At 29.8% G+C, this 24,321-nt stretch overlaps 1 protein-coding gene, 2 non-coding genes and 1 pseudogene across 3 annotated transcripts in view; all 4 read right to left on the bottom strand.

Annotated features, from left to right (window-relative positions):
* The window catches only part of LOC101514867 (isoliquiritigenin 2'-O-methyltransferase-like), a 60,631-nt gene that overhangs the window by 21,667 nt on the left and 14,643 nt on the right, over positions 1-24,321 (bottom strand). The window lies entirely within an intron of this gene.
* Positions 12,596-23,592, bottom strand: LOC101514226 (isoliquiritigenin 2'-O-methyltransferase-like; annotated as a pseudogene).
* LOC113783995 (small nucleolar RNA SNORA69) lies at positions 23,837-23,964 on the bottom strand. The gene has a single exon (XR_003470046.1). It is a non-coding gene; the product is annotated as a small nucleolar RNA SNORA69 (small nucleolar RNA).
* Positions 23,970-24,099, bottom strand: LOC113783996 (small nucleolar RNA SNORA69). The gene has a single exon (XR_003470047.1). It is a non-coding gene; the product is annotated as a small nucleolar RNA SNORA69 (small nucleolar RNA).

Genomic DNA, 24,321 nt, shown 5'->3' with positions numbered 1-24,321 from the left:
ATATATATATATATATATATATATATATATATATATTATTCGGAAACTTTTTGTTCAATTTAGTAATTAAATATATTTCGATAGTAAAACGCAATCCTTGAGTTCGACACTCGGTACTACCGTTTTATTATTACTTGCAACGATTCAGTACACTTGCTGAAACGCTATCAGCGTTCAAGAGAAAGGAATGCATTCAAGGTAAAAAGAAGATAAGGTTCAAAGCAAGATTAGTTGTAAAGGGATTTTCTCAGCTTGAAGGAATTGATTTCAATAAAGTATTTGCACTTGTTGTAAAACATTGTTTGATCAGAATTTTGCTTTCAATTGTAACTCAACAAGACCTGTAATTAGAGCAGCTGGAAGTCAAAACAACATTTCTACATGGTGATCCGGAAGAAACCATTTATAAGTAACAACCTGAAGGATTTGCTAAAGGCAGTAACAAGGTTTGTCTTCTTAAAAAGTCATTGTATGGCCTAAAGCAATGTCCTAGACAATGGTACATGAAGTTTGATGATTTCATGATAAGAATTGGTTTCCAAAGATGTAGTTTTGACAACTGTGTTTACATTATGAAAGAGGAAAATCAAGAACGTTATCCTGCTCAAGAACATTCTCCAGTTTTTCAAAAAAGCCAAGAATGTTCTCCAACTTACCAATTACTTTATGTGGAAGATATTCTTCTTGCAAGCTTAAGTAAATACCAGATTAAAAGGATCAAAGCTGATCTTAGAAACGAGTTTGAGATGAAAGAACTTGGAGAGGCCAAGAGGAACTTAGGAATGAATATAAAAAGAAACATAATGAAGGGGAAACTATTTCTTTCTCGAGTTGTCTACTTGAAGAAAGTTGTCACTAAATATAGAATACTTGAGGCAATACAAGTTGCTACTCCTTTGGGACAAAATTACAAATTGTCTATGCAAGACTCACCTAAGACTGATGAGGAAAGACAAAGAATGAGTACCATTCCTTATGCTAGTGAAGTTGGCAGCATAATGTATGGAATGATGTGTAGCAGGCCAGATTTGGCTTATGTAGTGAATGGTGTCAGCAGATTTATGACTGATCATGAAGCACTGCATTGGTCAGCACTAAAGTGGATTATGAGGTACTTAAATGGCTCATTGACAGCAGGTTTAAAGTTCAAAAAGATTCATCATGATAAGGAACCAATCAAATGATATGTGGACTCAGATTAAGCTGGAAACATGAACACTAGAAAATCAATTTTTGGTTATGTTTTCACTCTATATGGGACTGTTGTAAGTTGGAGAGCAATTACATAGTCGGTGGTAGCACTTTCTACAACTCAAGTTGAATTCATTGTGCTTACTGAAGGTGTTAAAGAAGCTTTATGGATGAAAGGAGTTATTGGTGAACTAGGAATAAATCAGAATTGTATTTCAATTTATTGTGACAGTCAAAGTGCTATACACTTATCCAAGCATCAAGTGTATCATAATAAGTCTAAACACATTGATGTTAAGTATCATTTCATAAGGGATATGATTGATCCAAATCAGGTTTCAGTTGAGAAGATTGCAACTGAGGACAACTCAACTGATGCATTCACCAAATCACTTTCACAAGCTAAGTTCAAACATTGCTTGGACATATTTGGCTTCGACAAAGAGTAAAGATGAAGCAATGGCAACAAGATCAATGATTGAATTATTCTGATATTGAGTCAAGGTGGTGAATTATGGAAGTGTGTCTCAAATAAGTAACAAACTTGGAGTTAATTATTATTATAATTGAATTAGTTATGACAAATGTGGTTATAGTTAGTTAATCAATGTGCCATTAAATACTATAATTGTAAATACAAGTGGAAGTATGTTGTAGAATATCATAGTTGGAAAACTGTGAGTTAGAGAGAGACATAAGCAATTCGTGATTCATAGGAAATCAGAGAAGAAAGATCAAGGGAGGAAAAGAAAGAATGAGTGGAAATGCTAGTATTGTTGGTTCATAAACAGTGATAGATACTAGGAGATCTATTTTGAGAATGCCTTAATCTTGTAAAGTTCAATCATTAATAGTGGATTAATCTTATTTGCTTGTTGGTGACGTATGTCTCATCAATGAGACTAAACACGTAATTATGGGTGTTATTCTTCTCCTATCTTTCTTTAATTGTTGTTTAAGTTGATTGAAAAAATTGTTTTTCAAAACCGCAGAACACGGAGAACGATAATCAGTCTCCGTTTTCTGGTTTTTAGAACATTCTCAGTTTTCAGCAGAAAATCAAGAACGTTCTCCGTTTTCGTTTTTCTCTACAATTGTTTGTTTTCTGTTTTGTTGGTTAATTCTTGTTTCAGATCTCAATATTGTTTTAAACCATACACAAGATAAATATTTTTCATAGGCCAATTATTTAAAGTATGATATTTCATTAACAATTTTGTTAAAAGCTTCATTATTAGTGTGTCTATTATTCTACTTAAAAATTTCAAGAAAATTAATATTTCATTAACTATTTTGATAAAAGATTCATTATTAGTGTGTCTATTGAATTTATTTTCCTTAAAATTTTGAATAAAATTATAATACACTAATTATCATATTATAATATAATATAATATAAAATACTGAACAAATATATGGTCATAAATAAATTATATGATTTATACAATAGAATTATCATACTAATTATAATTTATTGTATAAAGCATACACTAGACGAATTTTAATCACTAATTAATCATTTAATTGGTGGAAATTTACATATCAATTAGTTAAGAGAAAAATATGCATTGGAATATTAGTGTCTCTCGAATATTTTTGTCGATAAAATTGATCAGAATTATAATACCCAATTGATAATTATGGTAAAAAATATACAAAAAATAAATATTTATTATTAAAATAAATTAAAATATAATCACTCAAAATTCAATTAGTTAAGATATAAATATATATTTCATTACTTATATGTCTCTTGAATATCTATATACTATATAAGAGAAAAATATAAAATAAAAAAATATTTAATAGATAAACTATAAATCGCTCAACTTGATCATCAAATGAAGGAAAGGGATAATTTAAATTATAACAAAGGTATTTAACTTATCGAGGTTGAGATTACTTTGATAATTTAAATGTAATTTTAATTGTGATTATAATCCTTATTTTTATTAATTTATTAAAATTTATTTTAAAATTTGACTGTTTTGCTTTTTATTTTGAGTTTTTAATTGAAAAAGTAGTGAAGTAACAATGTGTCATGTTATACGATAATTTATGATTAATACTTATTAAATTTTAATAAAATATTTTAAAAATTTAACTTTTAATTTCAATTTTTTATATAATTTAATTAATAACATACGAATAACGAATACTTTTAGAGAATTTTATATTATAAAATTATATACTATATCATTTAAAATATATCAAATCATTATTTTTTAATTCAAAAATCTAATTGAGAAATAAAAAATATTAACTTTTAAAATAAAGAGATCAATTTATGAATCAATAAAAAATAAATATATCAAACTACAATTAAACATTCATTATAAAATAATATATACTTGAATTTTTCGAAATCTCCTTTTTTTTAGTAATTATTATTTTATAACCTATACATACTAATGTGTTTTTTATTTAAAGATTTATAGTGTATAACTTTTCCCTGACTAATTCAAAATTTTGGATCCATCTCTGATTTGAATTGTTATTTTTTTGTGCCAATTTGTTTGTGATAGCTAGTGTTTTACTTTATGAGTTTTTTTTTTCTTCGTATATGTTTTTGGTGGGCTACAAAATTATTTCAATTATCGCAATCGATTAAGTTTTATCAAATAATATTGATATATATATGTATAAAAACATAGTATAATTTTACCGAAAAAATTAATATATACTTAAAATTTATAATAATTTTTATTCATAAAGTAAAATAATTTTTTTTGACAAGAATAAATTTATTATTCATCCATCTAAAAATAACTATTGTATTTAACCATTATCTATAAATAAATAAAAAATAAATAAAAGAGATAATAGTGATTTTACTAAATTATTAATATATTTTAATTATAAAAAAATATAAAATGAAAAACTAACAAGTCCATTTTAAAAGTCATATACTTCCTAGTAAACAAATCATTTTAATAAAAATAAAAAATTAAGGCCACAAAAGTTATAATTTGTTAAGATAAATTATTTGCACAAATATAGTACTTATTATGAGAGGAACGAAGTAAATACAATACTTTATTTGAAGACGGTTTAAAAAAAAAAACTGTGTATTTCATGATTGTACTACTACAATTAAGTAATCAATGTAATATTTCAAACTTTCGACCAAGTAAAATACAAAGTAATGGCAGATATAATAGGGCATTTTTTAACTATAGATGACTTTTTTTAATAATAACTATGGTTGACCAGGCTAAAGACTGGCCCTAGTAATAAGGCTTGATCGAGACTCTTAAACAAAAGGATTTATATTTTGTCTTATGTTAATGAAACAACCTACCTGTTTGCGTATAACTATATTATGCTAAATTTTGCAGCTTGACTTTGAAGTTTAATTGTGTTAGTATCTTATGTTAAGTTTGATCATTGTATGGTTTCTCTTAGAGCACAACTTAATTATGATGTTTGACACTAAATGTCTATTTTGTGACACTAATAAACTACTTTATAGTTTATTGAATTAATTTAAAAATTTATTTTATCAAATTAATTGTGTTTGATTAATAAATTTTTCACATGAATTTATAGTTTTAAAAAAAAATATTATTTTAATCATCGTTTGAGTTTATAGTTCAAGTTTACAATTTTTTTTAACTTTTTTTCGTTTATAATTGTATTATTTCAATTTTTTTTATTTTATAAAATATTATATAAATCGATTGAAGCTTTCATTTTGTTATTATTTTCTTAAAAGCTAGTTGTGAATAAGTTATTTACCATATGTCTATCTAAAACTTTCATTTTTTTATTACTTTTTTATTAAAAAAAAAAAAGCTCGTGGCGAATAAGTTATTCACCATGTGTAACTTCAGATTATTCAATCAAATTAGGTACGATTATATTTTGTCTACGGCAATAAACCACTAACGAAGGTAATTAAAGTCAGACTGTACATATTAAACCGTTGATAATATATATATATATATATATATATATATATATATATATATATATTTATAAAACAATAAAATATAATATTTATGATTGTTGTATAAATAGTTAAATGTTTAATGGGCAAGCATCTTTCAACAATGTGAATGAATTGAATCATGATGTATTTGAAATTTGGTCTCCAGTGTAAAATTTGAATTTAGTATTTTATTTTTTTTATACAAGTTCTTTTTTTCTTATAAGTCATATAAAAATAATAAAATTCATTATATTTAATACAATATTAATTAATTTATAATATTTTTTTAAATGTATTATTCAATTCATGTTGAATATTACGATCGTAAGATAATGATTTTTATTATGTTTGATGCAAATCAATATGCTTTTACATAATAATATCTCATTTGACAATTATTTCAATAAAAGATAAATATTTTAATATGAGAGCAAGAACAAACAATATTCTTTTGGCTTAATTGCACTTTTGGTCCCCCTATTATAGGTGAAAATTGAAAGTAGTCCCCCCATTTTGTTTCTCCCCAGTTTTAGTCCCCAAACAGAATTTGAGTCCAAATCATGATGAGTTGTCATTTTTTTAATGATGTGTCAATGAAAAGCTGACGTGGCAGACGCATACGTGGAATAAACTTATTATTATATTATTTCTGATTAAAAAATATAATTTATATTTTTAAAAATCATTATTATAATTGTTAAAAATCATTATTACAAATAAAATTTATTTGTTAAAATTAAATTAAAAGAAAAAACACCTAAAATCAAAAATCCTAAACAAATCAAAATCAAAAGGATTCACTCATGAACCCTAAAATCATGAACCATAAAATCATGAATCCTTTTGGACTCAAATTAGAAATTGATAACTTCCATCTTGTTGCAAACCCATATCATAATGAATGTCTAGTAATGAATGTCTCTTTCCATTCCCATTCTTTCTCAATACACCATGAACATTCAATTCATTCCTCCCAGAATTCAAATGAGAAGAACGCTCACCATGGGACCGATCAACATCCTCTGACAAATACCTCCTTCCATTCACATTCTTTCTCAATCGCCCGCTGACATTCACTCCATTCCTCCCATAGTTCAAAGGAGAAGAACCACCCTCACCGTCACCAACATCCTCTGACCAACGCTCTTCATCGCCATCCTCTTCCAAAACATTTGGTCCCTCCACCAAATCATCACCAGTAACCTTCATATAAGGCTTGATACTATGAACAACCCCTTTAAGAAAGAACCTTGCAGAAGGCAACTCATCAGGTGTTTGAAACAGTTGAGGTCCATCATTTTCAGTCCAAAGGTCAAAACCACCAGGCTTATGAAACCTATCAGCCAAAACCTTGAGCTGCTCATCGGCCCTGACAGAGAACAGTTTGGGGGGTTTCTCCACCACCTCCCAAGGCCTCTCCAGGTCAGACACAGCAGCCTTAAGCTCAGCTCTCTTCCTCATTTCATATATCTGTCGCTCATAAAATTTCATAAAATCCAAAAGGATTCAGAATGATTTTAGGGTTCATGAGTGAATCCTTTTGATTTTGATTTGTTTAGGATTTTTTATTTTAGGTATTTTTTCTTTTAATTTCATTTTAACAAATAAATTTTATTTGTAATAATGATTTTTAACAATTATAATAATGATTTTTAACAATTATAATAATGATTTTAAAAAATATAAATTATATTTTTTAATTAGAAATAATATAATAATAAGTTTATTCCACGTATGCGTCTGCCACGTCAGCTTTTTTATTGACACGTCATTAAAAAAATGACAACTCATCATGATTTGGACTCAAATTCTGTTTGGGGGACTAAAACTGGGGAGAAACAAAATGGGGGGACTACTTTCAATTTTCACCTATAATAGGGGGACCAAAAGTGCAATTAAGCCTATTCTTTTACATAATAATATCTCATTTAACAAAGATAAATATTTTAATATGAGAGCAAGAATGAACAATTATTAGTAAAAAGAATATTATGGAAAATAATATCTCAATATTTTTTTCTTCTTCACAAACTTTAAGGACCAATAAATAACAAAAGTAGGAGAATTAATATGAAAAACCTTTTTGTAATTTAGGATTATAATTTTAGTATAACGATAAAGGCCTAACAATTTATAAATTTAGAATTAGAATTTAAGAAGAAAAAATATTGAACCACTCAAAGTTTGATATTTTTTTATCATACACTTTTTTATAATAAATTTTATTATTATTATTATTATTATTATTATTAAAATAGTTAATTAATTAATTAAAAGATAACTATGTATTTTACAAATGAATTGACTAATCGACTAATTTACTATATAAACCATTCACAAAATAAATATTTTTCATCGACCAATTATTTAAAGAATGATATTTCATTAACAATTTTGTTAAAAGTTTCATTATTAGTGTGTCTATTAAATGTATTCTACTTAAAATTTGAAGAAAATTAATATTTCATTAACTATTTTGTTAAAAGATTCATTATTAGTGTGTCTATTGAATTTATTCTCCTTAAAATTTTGAATAAAATTATAATACACTAATTATAATATTCTATAAAATTAAATATGGAACAAATATATGATCATAGATAAACTATATGATTTATACAATAGAATTATCATACTAATTATAATTAATTGTACAAATCATACACTAGACAAATTTTAATCACTATTTAATCATTTAACTAGTGGTAATTTATATATCAATTAGTTAAGAGAAAAATATGCATTGAAATATTGGTGTCTCTTGAATATTTTAGTCGACAAAATTAATCAGAATTATAATACACTATTGATAATTTATGATACAAACTATACATGAGACAAATATTTGTTACTAAAATAAGTTAAAATGTAATTACTCAAAATTCAATTAGTTAAAATATACATATATAAGAGAAAAATAAAAAAAATATTTAATAGATAAATTATAAATCGCTCAATTCATTACTCATCAAATGAAGTTGTCGAAGGACCCTTCTAAAAACTATTAGTAAGCATGATATATGTCCATCCTTAATTAGTAGCCAACTGTTAGTAAGACCTACTCTCCTTCATAATATTCTCTTCATATATTTCCTACACTATATACACACACACATGAGGCACACCATTTTGTTTCTTCTCCACTCACGACATACCAAAACCAGACTAGTATTGGAAGAAAAGAAACACAAGTCTAGAATATACTACTTTACTAATACCAAAATATACTACACTAATTAAGTGGTCAATCTTTCACAACCTAAAATATATTAATACCACAACTCTAGAACATAACAAAACAATAATAATTCTAGAACATGAGAAAAATATCAATCCAGGTAGTTTAAGTAAATATTAATTTTACAAACAATAAATATTATTATAAAAAAAAGCACCTTATAAGAAAATAATCAATTTTAGCAAACCTTTTTTACCCATTTGATACCTCCTCTTTATAAAAGGAAAATATTTATACTATATTGCGAAAACAATGCTGTATAAAATACTGACTAACTCAATTTTAGGCAACATTAATTATATACGTTATTTAAAAAAGTGTTGCTAGAAACAAATATTATATATATATATATATATGGGGCAAGCTGCTAACATTTATGAAATTGAATTACTGAGATAAACTCTTTCTGATAAAATTTTAAAAATAATCATGATAAAATTTTAAAAATAATCATAGTTCACATGACAATTATTCACTGAAGATTGATCTATCATACACGAGATAAGTTTTATTGGTAAAAATTTCAAAATAACTTCATATATGAGATAAGTTGTCACTTATGAGATTGAACAATTATACATTAGACAAATTCTAATTGATAAAAGCTTCAAAATAACTTATACACGAATCAAGTTGTCACAAATGAGATTGAACTATTATATATTTGACAAATTCTCACTAATAAAAAAGCAAAAACAATCTTACACAAGATAAATTGTCACTAATGAAATTGAATTAACATACACGAACAAATTTTTACTGACGAAAATTTCTAAATAACAATCACACACATGATAAATTATTAGTTTTCATTAAACTATCATACGCAATACAAGTTTTTATTGTTAAAAATTTCAAAATCACTATCATTTACGTAACAAAATTTTCACTAACAAGATTCAACATTTGATAAATTTTGCGTCTATGGTTTTATTAAAGCTTTATTATTTGACTTTAATTTAGATATATAATAGAAAATAAAAAATACAAAAAATTGTACTATTTTAGGAGTTTTTATTTTCTCCCAATAAACTGGTCACATAATCAGAACTCGGGCAAATGCACAAGTATTTTATTATTAATTGTTTAAATTTATACCTATCATTTATATATATTAAAAAATACTTTTAATATCAATCTAATTTCTTAAAATCTTGTTTAATTTAATAAAAATGTATTATAAAATTCAGGGTGATAAAACTTCCAACAACTTAAACAAAATCTTAATTAGCTACCTAAAATTAACTCTAAATCATGGACTACATCTCAAGAAAGATACTCTTCTTCAGCTCGAGGTCTATAGTGATAAAGATTAAAGAATGGGAAATAATGATTGATGATGGGACCTCCACTTCTGCCTTTATCATCTATCTTTGAAGCAATCATATTTCATGGCTCTCTCAAAGACAAAAAAACAACAGATCTTGCCTCGAGGTAGAAATTGAGACCTCTTGCAAACATTGTTATTCGAGTTAATTATATGGTTGATTAATATTTTAGGTAAGTTTTGTTTAAAGTCTCGAATACCTTATCGCTTTTGTGACAACAATGGAACTACACATATATGCTTAAATTCAGTTTTTTCACACAAGAATGGATCATATTTCACTAGATTAACACCTTGTACAAAAACTGGTACAAATGTCTACTATTTAGAGGTGTTTAAAAAAATCAAAAACTGAACTAAACTGGTTTTGAACTGAATTGAACTGTTTTTGAACTGAATTGAACCAAACTGTTTTTGAACTGAACTGATTTATAAAAATTGAGAACCAAATTATTTTCAAACTGATTTTTTAAAACTAGAACCAAACCGAATCGATTTTCAGTTCGAAAAAATGGAATTGAACCAGTTTTCGATTCAAAAAAACTGAACCGAACCGATTTTTAGTTCAATAAAACTAGAATCGAATTTATTTTTTTAGAAATAATTAAGGGTAATTATGTAAAATTTAATTTATATGAATAAAAAAACTAAGTTAAACCAGTTCGGTTTGTTTCAAAGTAAAAATCTGATTCATCATTATAAAACAGTTCGAGTCGGTTTTTTGAACTAAAAATCAATTCGGTTAAGATTTTTCAAATTAAAAACCGGTTTAGTTCAGTTTTCAAACGGTTCTAGCTAATTTAGAAATGAACTTTGCCGACCTCTACCACTATTGTATGATTTTGACTTCTGCATTGGTGCAACATATGCCATAGACTTTTAGTAAGAGGAGGGTAAAGATTCATATTTGATGTCAGCATAGAAAGAAAAACCTTCCCTTTTAACTATTAGAGAGTCCAAAAACTTTTCATAGAAATCCACCGCCTCAAGAACATGAGCATATGCCCATAGGTTTTGTTTCTTGTCTTCACATGGAGTTTGGAGTAAACACTAGTCGCAATTTCAACAGAATACTAGACCTCTAAATACTCTATTTGAAGACAATAAATAAAGTTTGAACGTGATTAATTAGTTTGTTTTAAGTTTGTTCAAGAAATAAAAGTGTGAAAACTAGAAAAAATAATATATATTGATCCAAGTTTAAACATGAGTTTCCCACGAGGATAAACGAAGGAAACCAAGGTTTAGGTTTTATGATCCTATTGTCCGAACACTACAAAAATCTTCTTGCGAAGCAGAATTTGTAATAATTTCATCATAAACATTATATTAAGTTATTAAAATTATTGAAAATTTCATTAGATGGTGCTTCATGAGGCACATGAAAGCCCATAAGTTAATAGTAGTGGCTCATAAGTTATGCATATGAATATCATAATTTTCATGTACAATGACATTGAATATTCAATATATTCTTAATTGTAAAATATCTATAAATATCTATACATCATCTATAGTGGGAGAGTCATAAGTTTCTCATTCAATATTTTATATTTTATAAATATTTCTTTGTATTGATTGTGGCGTGAGAAATTAAATGGAATTGAAAAAAATAATAGGTTTTTAAAAGTGGTACGGAAAAAATACAGAAGGAACTGGACAGGGAGGTAAAAATATAAGGCGTAGGGGTATAAGATTAATTATTTTGATTTATATATTAAAAAATTATAATTTAACCTACCGTAGGTTTTTCAATTGAAATTAGATATTTTTATGCAACAAATATTTAAATTAGATATTATTTTGTATGCATTAAGATAAACAATTGAATAAATAACTTATTTCTAAAAAGTTATAATTATTTATCATTTTCGTCTCTTCTATTATCTAAGAACAAAAATGTCAATAACATTGAAGATGATAAAGATCAATTCATCCAAAATAATTGATAAATTTAATTTTTTAAGGTACAACGTTGCCTTTTTAAAGAATTATTATTATCAATTTTTATTTTTTTATTGTTATTTTAATTTATATATTATATACATAAAAATTACTATGAATTCTTTCGTTTATGTTGACGGATTAAATTTAATATATTAATTTTATAAATATATATGTTATTTTTTTCTTATATATTTTATTTAATTTGATTTCAGTTAACGTTTTAGTCTTTTATTTATTTTTCTCAAGTTTGTTTTTTATTTTTATTTTAAGTGACAATTTGATATTTATGTTTTAAAATGTTAACGATATTGTCATTTATTACAAAAATTCAAAAAAATCATCAAAATTTTCAAACAAAACCCACATAATTCATTATTATCTTCAATAAAATACAAATTTAATCAAATTCATAACTTAAATCTTTAAATAAACACATATTTTCATTCTTTATTTGATGTAGTTGGAGATGAAAATATTAGTTTATTTGAATATTTGAGCTATGCATTTCATGAAATTTGCATTGTATTGAAGATGATTATTAATTTTATGGGTTTTATTTGAAAACTTTTTTTAATTTTTGTAAAAAAAAGGATAACATTGTTGACATTTTAAAACATAAAATATCAAATTGTCACTTAAAATTAAAATAAATGACTAAATTAAGAAAAAAAAATAGATAAAAGACTAAAACGTTAACTGAAATTAAGTTAAGAAACTACTAGTGTAATTTAGCCTATATATATATATATATATATTTTATTTTAATTATTCTACATTTGTTTTGTCAAAAAATTAAATTGGGATACAACAAGCTGAAATCTAAAGAAATAAAAAAACTAAATGAAAAAACACCCTCTAAAATCATTATTAAGAACAAGAAATTCTTTTAATAGTTTCCCAACGAAGATGCACAAGAAAATCTTAAATAGGAATTTTATATAAGATGCCTATTATATGTAACATTGTATCTCATCAAAACAAAGGAAAAGAAACACCAGATCTAACCAAAAGAAAAATAGAGATCATAATTCTCTTTATTCATTGCTACATTAATTCATCTTTATATTGAAGTAATTTATTCAACAATATTGATTATAAGTTTACAACATATTGAAAATACAAGTAAAATGGTTGGTAGTTTTCATTTATAAAATTCCATTACTCCTGACATAGCTGAGATATCACTGCAAGCAACATGAAATTTGGAAAATCCAGAGCTCATGCACAAGTGTTGAAATTCGTTTTCAGTTCGTTCCTTTCCACCATGTACTAAAAACATGAGATTGTGAAGACCACAAGCATGCTTAGAGATATTGCTTGGGTTTGGAACCTCTGGAATTATGTAATCCAAAACAATCACCTTTCCATTTTTTGGCAATGCTTTGTGACAATTTCTTAAAAACTTTACACATTCTTCATCTGCCCAATTGTGACATACAAGCTTAAATGAACACAGAAAAATAAAACAAATGTCATTAGGACATATTTTATATGTTACATTAATTGGAAACATTTAAATATAAATTTGAACTCTCTCATGTATTTACTAACCTTTAGTAAGATGGCATCACCTGTTGGAACACTTTCAAACATGCTACCTTCAACATGCTCAATCCCTTCAAGAAAAAATAATAAGGTAGGCTTAACAGAAAAAGGAGAGAATATATATATATATATTTAGATCTTACCTGGATGAGGTTCTGCATCTTGAATCACTTGAGGCAAATCAAAATTGATACCTTTTATCGAAGGCTATTTATATAAAATCTGTTTCAAAGCATTTCCTACTCCACCTCCAACATCAACTAGTGTTGAAATTCCCTCAAATCCTTTATATAGTGTAAGGACCCTTTTCATTTCTAATGGACCAGAATGGGCCGTTGCTTTGTTAAAAATGTGAGTTAGCTCTTCATTTTTCTCAAAATATTCATAAGCCGGTGATCCATAAACTTTTTGAAAATGTTCATTGTTGTTGGGGTTTATAATTGCATCTTTTACATCAGACCTGAAAATATAATGATTCATGTTGGTGTTTCAAAATATAAACAAATCTAACAAATTTCACTAAATCTGTTGATATATATCATTTCTAAAATACTCTGTATTTGATTTAAATTTAACTTTTTGAGTTAAGTATTTTTTTTATAAACATGTTTTTATGTTATATTCTCTTTAACTCCAATCATTTAATCCCTTGGACCTTTAGCTTAAACCAACTGAAAAGAAAATTTTACAATATAGTATGCAATTAATTTAGTTTATTACATCAACAAAATTATGTAATTTTGCTTATATTAAAGTCAGAAAATACTCCCTTCGATCACATATATAAGGAGCAACAAAAAATTCACCTTTTAGAAACAGTAGCTGAAAACTTGTTTCATGAGTTATTGAAAAATAAAATCTACATTAATTAAAGGGTATTATATGAATAAAATCATTAAAATAATACAATTAGTCAAAATTTAATTATATTTTAGATCACTAGATATGAATTTTGTTGTTCACTACGCGAAAAAACGGCTTTTACAGCGCTTTTTTTAAGCCATTTACAGCGCTTTTTCAAAAAAATAAGCGCTGTGGAAACGAGCGCTGTAAATGATACAACAGCGCTTTTATAAAAGCGCTATAAAACATGTAAATACAACGCGCGCTTGTTATGCACATTTTACAGCGCTTCTCCACAAAAAGCGCTGTAATATGCACCCCGTCATATGAGTTATGGGTGTGCATATTACAGCGCTTTCCCACAAAAGCGCTGTAATATGCCCACCCATAATTTCATATATGGGCGTACATATTACAGCGCTTTCCCGAAAAAGCGCTGTAATAGTTTGGCAGCCCTATTAACCTCCAATTTTTGAGGTCTGCTGCCTTTTTTTGGCTGTAGGGGTGGTTTATTTATTTGGACCTACAAAAATGAGGTAAAATGTTAGTTTATTGAATCTGAAAAAATAAAAAACCTTAGGCAATAAATGTGACAAACCTTTTCGGGAGATGTAACTGATTTGTCCTTGGGAATCTTTTTTTCGAGGGCAACAAGGTGTGTGGGCCATGCCACGTAACTGCCAATAGCGTCGCTTAAGAACTTCATATCTCCATCGTTGTCCGGTATGGGCAACGGTGCAGTTGGTTCGAAAGCAACCGTAGGCGATACTTTGACATGGCCCGCGGGGATCGGAATATTGTGCAATACTTCTCCCGAAGTATTGTGCAATATTCCTTTTCCCACCTTCCGTTGAGTCGGCGAGGACAAGTATAGGACACATGTAGTGACACCCTACATCAATAGTTAAAACATAAGTACAGTTAATATATAAGTTTGTTTAATACATAAGTAATTACATAAGCAAGTAAGTAGTAAGTAATTAATTACCTCGGGAATACTCTTCAAACCGACGTTGCAACTCCCGGTTTCACTCTCCATTTGTATTTCAGGTTGGAGCTGAACCGGAAGTTGCTTGTCTTTATTCGTATTCACCAAGAGTGCCACTTGCTCCGATAAGATTCTGAGCTTCTCTAATACTTCCTCGTTGGAAGGTTTTTGGCGCTTCTCTTGAGGAAAAAAGCTTTTGGGAGTTACGCCAAATCCTTTCCCCCTCACTCGACCGGAATACTCAGGGACATTAAACACTTTCCCAAGAATGTCCCTGCACGTATCCTTGTTGCCCTCTTGAGTTTCAGAACTTTGTTCAATAGTTTCCTAAAATACATGTAACATTAAAAAGATAAGTTCAATAGCATTTTTAAAATACAATATTAAAAAATATTAAAGTGATAATATACTTACACAAAGTTCTACAACTTTCTTGACATTTTCATTATCAACCACTCCTTCTTTGTTAACACGCGCTTCCTTCCATAAGATATGACGACCCAAGGGTTGATCGGCTTGGGTGTCTTTTCTCTATTCGTTAAAATCATAAACAAAATAATACAAATTAGTTACACACTATAGTTTATAATACAAATTACAAGTGATGTTTAATTACTTACAATTTTTTGTTCAAGGCGTGCATATCCCATACGTGATTTCTTGTATGGGTGTTTTGGGTTGCTTGCCCGTTCGCGATTTGCCTTACTAATATTCTATATAAAAAAAAAATAGCAATTGTGTAAAAATTTAAAATACGCTACGAATATGAATAATAAAACACAAATGCTAATAAATTAATCACTTACGACAAACGCCGGGTCAGAACGTTTGGAAACAAATGCACTCCATTCATCCTTTGATATATAATGTTGATATATCTTTGGAGGTTCAGCATTTGTGTTTCCTTCTCTATCTTTTAGATAGAAATTTGAGAGATGGGATCTAAATCCACGATGGATTTTCCCAGCAACTCTCAAAACATATGACTTTCGTTCCTCATCAAGAACAAAAGTGGTCTGCAATGAAAACAATTATAAGTAATGTATTTTACAGAAAAAAAATTATAAATGACAAAAGAGTAGATCAAAATATTTACTTGAATGTCATTCCAGATGATATCTTTGGCATCCTTCAACGCCTTATCTCTCCAGTTGTCTATTGTTATTGGGACATTTTGACGAACAACAGCCCCAATGTAGCTTACAAACATGGAGCTGTTGGGGTCAACTGGCTGACCACTCTCGTTCCAGCCAACCTAATAAACTCATATAGTAAGTACATGCCCTAAACCCTAAAAAAAGATAAAAAAACACACAGCAAACAGAGTATATATAGTATACCTCAAATTTAATGCCACTGCTCCGTGCTTTAATCACCCTTTGCATGATAGTTGCACCACGTTTGACTTCTTTTTCGTAAGTCTTAGAGGTGCCAACTTCTTCATTTTGAACTTCTAAATCTTTGTTTGTATCCATTTAACTACAACAAGTTCAACATGCACTTTAGTATAACATCAACAAGCTCAACATGGATCATGCATTATTATAAACAAACTCAACATGTATCAGTATATCTTAAAAAAGCTCAACATGCATTCTAATGATTACAAAAATTTAATAACATCAATACCTGAATAATGATGGTTCGAAGAAAGACGAAATGCAAAGAAAAGAGGGTTTGCAGAAAGTTCACAGAAATATGGTTCACAGAAATACGGTTTGAAGAAATACGTAATGAGGGTTACGTATTTCAATGAAAATATATTGTGTGAAATGGGAGAGATGATCTTGGATGGAAATAAGGTTCGAAATGAAGGAGATGATCGTGGAAATAAGGTTCGTAAAGGACGGGATGATAGGGTTTGCAAAAGAAGAGAAGAAATGAAGGTTGAGATGAAGGTTACGTAATGAAGAGGAAACTGAAGAGGTAACTGTTATATATACGTAACACTTTTACAGCGCTTTTTATAAGCCTTTTACAGCGCTTATTTTGTAAAGCGCTCTAAAAGGCTTCTTTAGTTAAATTTTTAAAAGGCTCTTTTACAGCGCTTTTTTCAAATAAGCGCTGTAAAAGACCTCCGTGTGTTATTATGTTATTTGAATGCCTTTTACAGCGCTTTTTTCAAATAAGCGCTGTAAAAGACCTCCGTGTGTTATTATGTTATTTGAATGCCTTTTACAGCGCTTTTTTCAAATAAGCGCTGTAAAAGACCTCCGTGTGTTATTATGTTATATGAATGCCTTTTACAGCGCTTTCACACATAAGCGCTCTAAAAGGCTTCTTTAGTTAAATTTTTAAAAGGCTCTTTTACAGCGCTTTTTTCAAATAAGCGCTGTAAAAGACCTCCGTGTGTTATTATGTTATATGAATGCCTTTTACAGCGCTTTCACACATAAGCGCTCTAAAAGGCTTCTTTAGTTAAATTTTTAAAAGGCTCTTTTACAGCGCTTTTTTCAAATAAGCGCTGTAAAAGACCTCCGTGTGTTATTATGTTATTTGAATGCCTTTTACAGCGCTTTTACACATAAGCGCTCTAAAATGTCTCTTTATGTTAATTTTAAGAGGCTCTTTTACAGCGCTTTTCCCAAATAAGCGCTGTAAAAGACCTCCGTGTGTTATTATGTTATATGAATGTTTTTTAAAGCCTTTTACAGCGCTTTTCCACATAAGCGCTCTAAAATGTCTCTTTATGTTAATTTTAAAAGGCTCTTTTACAGCGCTTTTTCCAAATAAGCGCTGTAAAAGGCCTTATTGTTTTTGTGTTTTGTTATGTTATGTTATTTTTTAAACAAGCTCAACATGCATGCAAAACCCACATAGTAGTAACTGGTCACCACAAAAATCCCTTCCTCTTCACCAAACTCTTCTCCTTTTATGCATCTTCTTCACAAACATCAAAGCTTACTCTTTCACAATTCAATCTCCACCTCAACACCCTTTTTATCTCTTTACATTCTCTTTCCTTCTTAAATCGAAACTTAATTGGTATTCAGGATCATTGCCATGTTGCGAAAAATGGGTTTGTGTCTGGTGTTTTTGGGGATTCCCATGATGCGTACAAGGTGTTTGAAGAAATGGGTTTGTGTCTGATGTTTTTTGGATTCCCATGATGCGTACAAGGTGTTTGAAGAAATGGGTTTGTGTCTGATGTTTTTTGGATTCCCATGATGCGTACAAGGTGTTTGAAGAAATTAGGTGTCTGATGAATATTATTTTTAAAGCTTTTTTACAGCGCTTTGTCAAATAAGCGCTGTAAAATGTCTTTTTTACTCACTTTCAAAAGAGTCGTTTACAGCGCTTTGTGTGAAAAGCGCTGTAAAAGGTATAAAACACTCATTATTTTATTTTTAAAAGGATCTTTTACAGCGCTTTTTAAGATAAGCGCTGTAAAATGTCTCTTTATTTTATTTTTGTGTTTGGTTTATTTGGGTTGGGATGACATTAAAAACATTTTTATCATTGTTTATTGGATTAAAAATATTGTTATCATTGTCTTTATCACAATACTTTAGGAGATGATGAATTATTAGAAATGAGTATTCTGAAGAATCTATATATATATATGCACTGAGCAAAAGAGAATCTCTCTATTCAGTTCAGTTCAGTTCATGTAAATTACTAATTTATATTCAGTTCAGTTCATGTAAATCAAGCTAAATATAAAACACTCATTGTTACATGAACTTGGTATAAAACACTCAAATCAAGCTAAATATAAGCAGAAAATAAATTAATCAGAAAATAAATTAATCAGAACTTAGTATAAAACACTCAATTCAGATTACATGCATATTTACAATAACACAGTTCAGATTACATGCATAGCTTATATAAAACAATTAAACATATATATACATTAAGATGCCCTTCTTCTTTTCCTGGTGACATTCACATTTGTTTGTCCATTTACAATACGAAACGATGGATTAATCCAAATTCCCTCATCATGATCATCTCTAAGATATAAACCATCATCAGTTGAATCAATTTCATGTGGTTGTTGTGATGTTGCAAATAAAAGATCATTACCAACATCTTCATCATTATTGTTATCATCACTTATTTTATTGGTCGATAGGACAACAGACCATTTATCATTAGAAGGATCAGTGACATAAAACACTTGTTGAGCTTGCGACGCTAAAATAAAAGGCTCGTCTTTGTATCCCACCCTATTAAAATCGACAAGCAAGAATCCTGACTCATCAATCCGAACGCCATTATTATTATCGACCCACTTGCAACCAAATATGGGAACACGAAACATTGTGTAGTCTAACTCCCATATGCGCTCGATAACCCCAAAATATGATAGATTTGCATATATTGGGTTTTTGTCTTTTGCACTTGAGACATGCATCGCTTCAGCTACGAGAGTGACTCCACTATTTTGCATAGTGGTCTGATCATCTTGTTCTTTGGTATAAAATGTGTAGCCGTTAATAACATAACCAGTGTAAGAAAAGACATGTAAGCTCGGACCATTTGCTAGCCACCTCAATCTATTTGAAATTGATCCGGGGTCTATATCAAATTTTGACATTATGTGATTTTTTAACCATGTTACAAAACTTCGATTGTGCTCTCGAGTTATCCAATTTTGATTCCTATTCATGTTCAAACGAGATAACTGATCAATGTGTATTGTAACATACGGTTGAACCTCATCATCATTGTGCAGAACATACAATTGTGCCTGCTCCCATTCTGTCCTTGATATAGTCAGTAGTCTCCTTCCAGTTATCCCTTCTCCTGATAGTCTTCCCGAATGACGAGACATGGGAAGCCCTATGGATTCAACATTGGACAGATATTCAGTACAAAATTCAGCAGCCTCTTCAACAATGTATCGTTCAGCAATACAACCTTCTGGTCGACTTCTACTTTTTACGTACCCTTTTAATATTTTCATATATCGTTCTATCGGATACATCCATCTCATATAAGCTGGCCCACAAAGTTGTGTCTCCTTAACCAGATGAACAGTAAGGTGAACCATTATATCAAAAAACGATGGTGGGAAATACATTTCAAGCTCACACAAAGTAACAACAATTTCCCTCTGCAATGTCGGTAATTTCTGAGGGTCGATCACTTTACTACAAATTTCCCTGAAGAAGAAACATAATCTAGTTAAGGCTAGTCGAACTTTTTCAGGTAAAATGGAACGTATACCTATTGGTAGCAAATGCTCCATTATAATATGACAATCATGGGTCTTCAAACCTTTTAACTTGAGGTCTTTCATACAAACCAAATTTTTAATGTTCGAAGAGTATCCTTCTGGAACTTTAACTTCGTGTAGAAATTTACATAAAACAATTTTTTCCTTTCTAGATAGAGTATGAGCGGCTGGAGGTAGATATGTGCGATTTCCTTTCTTTACTGGAGCCAGTTCATTTCTTATTCCCATATCGACCAAGTCCAATCTTGCATTGACGCCATCTTTAGACTTTCCTGGAACATTGAGTAACGTACCAATAACACTTTCAAATACATTTTTTTCAATATGCATCACATCGAGGAAATGTCTTACATACAATGACTTCCAATATGGCAATTCAAAGAAAATTGACTTTTTCTTCCACCCAGTTTTCACCAGCTCTCCCGCAAAAGGTTTGCCAAATTTATTGGTCAAACCTTGTACTTTTTCAAGTATTTGATATCCAGTCGGTGCTAAAGGAGCTTTACCTTCCTCTGATTTTCCATTGAATGCATTTCTCCACCCACGATACTGATGACTATAAGGTAAAAATCTACGATGTCCAAGAAACACATTCTTCTTACAATGTTTCAACCGCATCCAATTTGTACTCTCTTCACATATAGGACATGCACACTGACCTTTAATGCTATATCCTGATAAATTACCATATGCTGGAAAATCATTAATTATGCCGAACAACATAACCCTTAAATTGAAACATTCTTTCTTATACCCATCATAAACTTCCACACCTGTCTCCCACATACTTTTTAAATTTTCGATTAGAGGAGTCAAGTATACGTCGATATCATTCCCCGGTTGTTTGGGTCCAGAAATTAACAGAGACAACATCATAAACTTACGCTTCATACATAACCATGGAGGTAGGTTATATATTACCAAAATCACAGGCCACGTGCTATGTGAGATGCTTTGAAGACCATGTGGATTCATTCCATCAGTAGAAAGTGCAAGTCTTAGATTTCTTGACTCTATCCCGAATTCAGGATACTCGTGATCAATTTTTGCCCATTGTGGGGAATCTGCAGGGTGTCGAAACATTCCATCTCTAATTCTTTCATCTGCATGCCATGTCAAGTGTTTTGAATCTTCTTCACTGCGATACATGCGCCTAAATCTTGGTATTATAGGAAAATACCACACGACTTTTGCTGGAGTAGATTCTTTCTTCTTATATCGAGAGACATTGCATTTCGGACACGCCTTAAGTAGTTCATATTCGTTTCGAAATAAAATGCAATCGTTAGGACACGCATGAATCCTTTCGTAACTCATTCCAATAGAACACAAAATCCGTTTAGCCTCGTAGGTTCGACTGGGAAGTTCATTATCATCTGGCAACATATCTTTTATGAGTGTTAATAATTCCGTAAAGCTTTTATCAGACCATCCATTACTCGCTTTTAAGTTGTACAACTTTAATATCGCTGACAGTCTTGTGAATTTAGTACAACCATTATATAATTCTTTCTCTGCATCACTCAACAAACTTTCAAACATTTTAGGACAATCTCGAAGATCTTCTTCAACTGCTTTTGCAATCTCATCAACTCGGTCCGGCTCATATGTATCTGTATCGAAGTCAGTTGAAGCATATGTCGAACTATTCTCAAAATTAATGTTTCCTTTTTTTTTCTCACCATGTCTTATCCAACATGTGTAGCTTTGATCAATTCCATTACATACTAGATGTCCTTCTAATTCATCTTCTCTAACACGTTTTCCAAAACAACATTTTAAACAAGGACAAACTACTCTATTTGGATCTTTTGCATTCTTCACTGCAAACTCAACAAACTCCTTCACTCCAATTTCATACTCTTTTGACAATCGATTGGCTGAAATCCATTTCCTATCCATATTATACCACCTATATAAATGCAGTAACAAAAATAATAAGCTTTCAAAACATATCAACAAGTTTCAAAAAGAAACCAATATCAACTAACAATTTCAAAACAGAACAGATCATGTGGTATGAGTTTTTGACAATTTTTGACAATTTCAAAACATAACAGATCATGTGTAAAAAATACCTTAGACAACGTAGATGGCCGCACAGTACGTAGAGGATATTAGGGTTCGCAACGTATATAATTATTTGAAAGATGTATTTTACAGCGCTTGTGAAAAACGCGCTGTAATAGGTAGTTAAATTCAATGAAAGCGCATGTGTTTTACAGCGCTTGTGAAAAAAGCGCTGTAATAGGTAGTTAAATTCAATGAAAGCGCATGTGTTTTACAGCGCTTGTGAAAAAAGCGCTGTAATAGGTAGTTAAATTCAATGAAAGCGCATGTGTTTTACAGCGCTTGTGAAAAAAGCGCTGTAATAGGTAGTTAAATTCAATGAAAGCGCATGTGTTTTACAGCGCTTGTGAAAAAAGCGCTATAATAGGTAGTTAAATTCAATGAAAGCGCATGTGTTTTACAGCGCTTGTGAAAAAAACGCTGTAATAAGTAGTTAAATTCAATGAAAGCGCATATGTTTTACAGCGCTTGTGAAAAAAGCGCTATAATAGGTAGTTAATTTCAATGAAAGCGCATGTGTTTTACAGCGCTTGTGAAAAAAGCGCTGTAACTGATTCGCGAAAGCGCTTCCGTTTACAACGCTTTTTTGACAAGCGCTGTAAAATCCTTATAACGTGATGCGCAAACGTTATATGACCTACTACAGCGCTTGTTTTACAGCGCTTTACATAAAAAGCGCTGTAATAGGTTCCGTTATTTTTAAAATATAATTACAACAGCGCTTGTGTTTAGAAAGCGCTGTAAAATGGGCGCTGTTAAATGTCATTTCTGGCGTAGTGGTTGTTTATATTTGAGAATAAAGATAGTACTAGTCTTAATCTTTGAATAACAGTTAAAACAAAAAATGCTTAATTACCAAAGGTCTTGATATCCACTATGTACTAATGTTGAGAGTGGACCCAAAGAGCCTCCATCTTTATCAAATGCAAAGTATTGACCAATTGGTGAGAGAGCATAAACTCTTTCACTCTTACCTTCTCCATTAATACGAATGGAACAATTGAAAAGAGAATAACTTGTCAACACATATAACATGCGTTCAAGTCTCTCAGCCAATTGAGGGTGTTGATTTGGAAGTTGAGAAGCAATTTCAAAAGCAGAAAAAGTAGAATGATGACTTGAACTTTGTAACTTAGCTATGATATCAAACAAATTGAGATCAACAGCAGCATTTAGTATTGCGGGAAAAATCCGACTAAAACATAATACCACAACAGAGAGATAAGCATCATCTGCCTTTGGTGCCTCTTCAGGTAGTTGAGTTTGTTTGGAGTTGGAACTCATTTTAACTGTTGTTTGTTTTCTTGATTCTTGTTCAGTAATTAGTGTTCCCCTCTGTTCTTTAATATATAGACTTAACATTCACTACGCGAAAAAACGGATTTTACAGCGCTTTTTTTAAGCCATTTACAGTGCTTTTTCAAAAAAATAAGCGTTGTGGAAACGAGCGTTGTAAATGATACAACAGCGCTTTTAAAAAAGCGCTATAAAACATGTAAATACAACGCGCGCTTGTTATGCACATTTTACAGCGCTTCTTCACAAAAAGCGCTGTAATATGCACCCCATTATATGAGTTATGGGTGTGCATTTTACAACGCTTTCTCAAAAAAGCGCTCTAAAATGCACACCCATAACTCATATATGGGTGGGCATATTACAGCGCTTTCTCACGAAAGCGCTGTAATATGCCCACCCATAATTTCATATATGGGTGTGCATATTACAGCGCTTTCTCAAAAAAGCGCTGTAAAATGCCCACCCATAATTTCATATATGGGTGTGCATATTACAGCGCTTTCTCAAAAAAGCGCTGTAAAATGCCCACCCATAATTTCATATTATGGGTCTGCATTTTACAGTGCTTTTCTTGTACATTTTACAGCGCTTTCTCACGAAAGCGCTGTAAAAGGTGCACCATTAAAGCGCTTTAAAACAACATTTTACAGCGCTTTTTAAAAAAAACGCTGTAAAATGTGTGTGTGTTTTTTTATTTTTTAAACGCTGTAAATTAATTATTTGAAATGAAAAGCGCTTTTTAGCTTTTTATGGCATT

The sequence above is a fragment of the Cicer arietinum genome, chromosome 4 (assembly GCF_000331145.2).
Source record: "Cicer arietinum cultivar CDC Frontier isolate Library 1 chromosome 4, Cicar.CDCFrontier_v2.0, whole genome shotgun sequence".
NCBI classification, from domain to species: domain Eukaryota; kingdom Viridiplantae; phylum Streptophyta; class Magnoliopsida; order Fabales; family Fabaceae; genus Cicer; species Cicer arietinum.
This window is presented reverse-complemented; position numbering and strand designations above follow the sequence as displayed.